The sequence below is a fragment of the Caloenas nicobarica genome, chromosome 2, assembly GCF_036013445.1.
Source record: "Caloenas nicobarica isolate bCalNic1 chromosome 2, bCalNic1.hap1, whole genome shotgun sequence".
Classification (NCBI taxonomy): Eukaryota; Metazoa; Chordata; class Aves; order Columbiformes; family Columbidae; genus Caloenas; species Caloenas nicobarica.
The window spans coordinates 61827016-61832208 of NC_088246.1; positions in this window are offsets into that span (position 1 = coordinate 61827016).

A 5193-nucleotide genomic window follows, 5' to 3' on the forward strand; every position below is an offset into this window, starting at 1 on the left:
GTGCCTCTCCCCCATTGGCTGTCCGGGGCCACCAACCGCCGGCTGCCACGCCGTTCAGGCGCAGCCACCCCGTGAAAGGGGGCGGTGGCCAGGCAGGAGGAAGGCCCCCAAGGGCAAGAAGCCACATCGCCCTTCGGGATTGGCGGGCTGCCGCCAGGGGGCGGGAAGAAGGCGGGGCGAGAGAGGGGGGCCAGGCGGGTGGGGCGGGGCCAGCGGGTGGCGCTAGCCTGTGAGGATGCGCCGCGTACGCCGGGCGGGGCTTCTCCCCGCACGGGAGCGTGGCGCGGGTCTGCTCTTGGGGGCGGGGCCTGGGGCGGGGCCAGCCGTGATTGGAGGTCCTGGCGGCGGAGGCCCCGAAGTTGCGTTTAAATAACTTATTATTTAAATAACTTATTATTTAAATAATTTCTTCTTACTGTTTACCTGAAGTGTTCGATAGTGGCGCTGCGCTTGCGGGCTCCCGCAGGGCTTTTGCCAGGCTCGGGGATCAGGCGCGGCAAGTCCGCCTCTTAACACCGTGATGAACGGCTGCGAGTAAAGCCGTTACAGGCCTTGGGCACAGTGAGGGGGCACTGCTGCCTGTCTGAATGTCTTGGTGCTTAACTTCTTGTATTTCCAAAAAGCTGTGGTGAAATCAGAGTCGTTTATGTAGGTTATAAGAGAGCAGTGATTTGCAGAGTCAGTTTTTTCCAAGTTTATCTGCCTCCTATGAGTCAGTAAACCCACAGACGGAACCTAGCCTTGGGGTGGTTAGTTCTTCCTCTTTCCCCTTCCTAACATAGCTATGGCACTTTTAGGTTTTGTTTGTTTGTGTTTTTCGTTTGTTTCTTTTTTTTTTTTTCGTAATAATTGCATTCATCTATTTTGCTTACTGGTGGTGACTGGAGAGATACATGAGCATAACTTCTAGCAATGATTGTTCAAATGCTTATCTGGCCAACATCTAAGATGTAATAAGACAGCGCTAAAAACTAGCATTTTGGTGCTCAAATTGCCAGTTTGGCCACCTACCTGGACAAATCACAGCTGTTTGTAGATTCATGAAACAATTATTTTGTTTTTAATAAAATTTATGACTCTTGAATAGTTTTAGAGCATAAAGCACTTAAATTCAGTGCAAAGTATTCATACTTCAAAGTGGTAAAGTAACTTGTGATAAGCAAATATCTTCAAGACCTTGAAGTGCAAGGTAAAAATATAAGAACCATGATTTAGGGAGCTGAGAACACATTGTGTTGTTTTGAAAGACTGTTGATGCATCTAGATTGCCATTTGGTATTTATCAGTTTGTAGAAAATAGGTTGGAAAAAAGAAATTAAAAACCTGCCTTATTCTATATTGCAAATTTATAGAGTGGGGATCAGTGCCTTCCCTCAGCTCAGCTGCCAAACAAGTTATTTTGAAAATACAGTGGCTGATAACCATAGAAGTTTTTCCACTTATCAATATACCATTACAATCAAGTGGATCTTCTGTGAGACTTGATCTGAATGAAGTTAAAGCAGTCTTGATCCTGTCTGGTTTTGGTATCAGTATTAAAAAAAAGGCACATAACTTGTTCTGATTATTAGTTTGGTTAACATAGGTATTTAGTAGTATGATGACAGCACATAATCAAATTGAATATGGGAAAACTTAAGACTATGAAATGTTTTTATTTAGAACCTATTCACTTATTCTCAAACGGGTTACATAACTCTTCATTTTAATATTGTGCTGATGTGTGTAATATTTACTGCCTTCCTTATCAGATTTTATAGGAGAAATAGTGGCTATCGTAATCCTTTTTATTCTGACTCAGGTTGGAGTTTATCCACCTGACTGTGGCCTGCCAAGGTAGAGGAGTTCTGTCAGGCCCAGTACTTCATGACTGACTTTGTCTAGGCCATTGGAAAACAGGTTAAAAAAGCTTGTAGGAAAAACAGGCATGTAAAATGGGGAAGTGGTGCGAATATTGCTTTGTCTGTTAGAATGTATGTGTACACATACACAGGCACATCGCAAGAAGAGCCAGAGGCCACGAATGCATTGCAAAGAGCAAGTTTTATTTTAGTTACCTCTCTACTGGGGGATCTCCGAAGTAGCACCTAAGCTCCCAGGCAGAGGTGACACAAGCGGGGACGCAGGCGCAGGTAAGTTCAGCCCTGCTGGAAGATCACTGGGCCTGCAGAGCTCGCCTGCATTTCAAGGCTTCAGGCAGGTGCAGCCTCCCGCTCTTTCTCACAACAAAGCAGGAATCTCAGACATAGTGATAAGGTGCCTAGAGTTTCTCACAGGCCTATGTTATCTAACACAGAGGTTCTACTCATCAAGCACACAAGGTCAGTAAAACAATTAGTGTGATGTATGTGCTTTTTCTACAGACAGCTGCAAGTCACTTGGAGCGTATTTACATTTAACTAACCTCCTCGCCAAATCTTCCGCTACGTTCCCATACAATGTGAAATACAGGATTGAACATATTTTCTTTTGTGATGGCTAAGTTTCAAGATTGTTGTGTTTTATATCTATACACGTTAGCAAAGTTGAAAAATTAGATCAGTAGATTTCCTAGGCAGTTGAAGGTGTCAAACATGAACATCCAGCTGGACAGTCAAAAGGAAGTGCAAATAGTACAAATACGTTGGGGTTTTGTTTGTTTGTTTGCTTGAACTGCAGGAGGAAAGCCCATGTAATTGCTGCTCAGCCAAGGATGGTCTTATGTGACAGAGTGATTTGCTAAATTGTAGTTTAAATGTATGGGTAGTTAACCCTACTGGTAGCCCAGATTGTAGGCATATCCCACTAGACAAACAGGGCCTTGGTAAAAGGCCATAGTCTGGTCTGTTGTCAAACCAATGGGGTTGTGCCTGCCTTCCTAGTTTGGGGTAACACAGGGTAGCACAACGAGTCAGAACTAGCACACCACAGACCAGCTGGGCTGTAAGCTCAGTGCAGTTGTGAAATACACTGGGCACTGGAGTGTGCTAGCTGTGCAGCTTTTCTAGGAGATTCCTTCTTGCTCTCTAGAAGTTTGCTTACATCTGAGGATGACCATTTGAAGCTGAAAATCCTCTGAACTAAGTACTACTGGTAAGAGCACTGCTGCCTTTTGCCAAGTACTCATTCTTAACTTGATTTGGTGGCATGAAAATCCTCCTCTTTACCAGGAGGGTCTCTGGGCAGAAGGTAGGAGGAACAGAGCCTAGAACAGATCAGTATAGGGTCATCTGCAGGTTCGATGCATGGAAAAGTGAACGGCATGGGTCCCTTGCAGCATGTCTGATGTGAGAAACTGGCTATACTTACAAGTCACTTCTGCTGCATACATACTAGAGAGGAAGCAAGCACTGAAATTATGAGACCTCGCAGAGCATCCAAGGAGCATTTTCTATGTAGAAGGTATTCCTGTCTGATAGTATCTGCTATGCTGCAGAAAAACCCAGGTGTGGGCACACTTTGCGTATTTAAAAATGGATTACTTTCTGTCCATACTGTGTTTTCATATCCTTATAAGCTGTTAGCATCACCATTTGAAGACTTGTATCCTCAAGAACAAGTGGATGATCCTGCTCCTTAAATATGCTTTTCCTCAGGAACATTCGGTAAGAGTCTTTCTTGTTGGTTTAAGTTGTCAATGGCTACCTTAAAGTCTTCACAGATAGCACCAGTATTTTCCAGTACCAGTAAGTGGTGGACTGTAGAAATATCTCTTTGTACCACACTGTAATTTTCTCCTTCAAAAGATGGCCTAGACACTAGTCATCTTCTGTACATCATTCTGCAAATTCTGTGGAGTACAGTTGTTGATCTTAGGAGAAGTATGTCAGCAGTAATTGTCAAAGAAGAAAGAATCACAGAATGGTTGGGGTTGGACCTAGCAGGTTCACCTAGAGCAGACTGCACAGGAATGTGTCCAGGCGGGTTTTGAAGGTCTCCAAAAAGGAGACTCCACAACCTCTCTCTGGGCAGCCTGTTCCAGTGCTCTGTCATCCTCAAAGTAAAGAAGTTTCTGAGAGACAGTGTTCTTTCACAAAAATCATGAAAATTGCAAGGCATGCCAGACTAAGCTACATTAGTCCAATTTCTGCTGTTAAATTATATTACAGTCTCAAACGTAGATTTGAACATACTTGGCCTTTCACAGTGTGATGATACTGAGTGGCTTACCTGTAAGGATACTGAGCAACTACAATGCTCTCACATATGTGGTAGCTGCTTTAATTTATTGTAATTCTTAATATCACAGAGTGATACTGGCTGGATGCTGACCGATATTGTCTGAATAGAGGTGCAACAAACTAATTTACTATTTTTAAATATGAATTTTGTGTCTGGATGCTATAGTAAGTTGTCGATGACGCTTAGACAATTGGAAATTAGTTTTAATAGGATGTGTGCAGCCACAGCATCATGATAGTTAACTAAGATGTTGAACTGTGATGCGCAGCATTTTCAGTAGGACTGTGTGAGAGACCACTTTATCTTTCTGTGATTTTTTTTAATAGAGTATTTGTTCCATACATCATGAGCTGATGGCACTCTTGATACCACCCACTAGCAATCTAAAATATGGCTGAAATGCTGGTAGTACACACTTGACATTGCAGTATATGCCCAGTTCTGAATAGTTTTGGGAGGATGCTCTCAAAACTTGTTTCGCATTTCATCTAAATATAGAAACAATTTAGAAAGAGAAAACACTTATAGAACTCACTGTCGTTTTTTGGTCAGTGGTTGGTTCATGTATTATGATGCTTATTTTAAAACGCCTTTAATTAATTTTGAGTAAACATTGTATAAACATGAAAAAAAGTTTGATGTGAAAATGTTCCACTTCAATACTATTAAATTATTGCTAGTTAATTAAATATGGTAAGTCACACTACTATAAATACTATTGATTCCTATATTGCAGTATTGTTTTACTGAAAAGATTTTGAGTGTCTGTCCAGATGACTTATTTTTTCCTGGTTTTCTTCTGATTTTTTTTTTCTCTCCTTTTTTTTTTTTTTTAATGTATTTGTGGTTTGGGTTTTTTGTAGTTGTGTTTCTTTGTTTTGTTTTTTTAAATTTAGGGACTTGCTGCTTAGCTCTTGGATCTCTGTGCCATACTGAGTTCATACTTACTATCATTTGATGTGCTCAGCTCAAATAAATTTTTACGAACATATCAGCTGAAGTTTAGCATCTATCATGATAAAATTCTGGGTC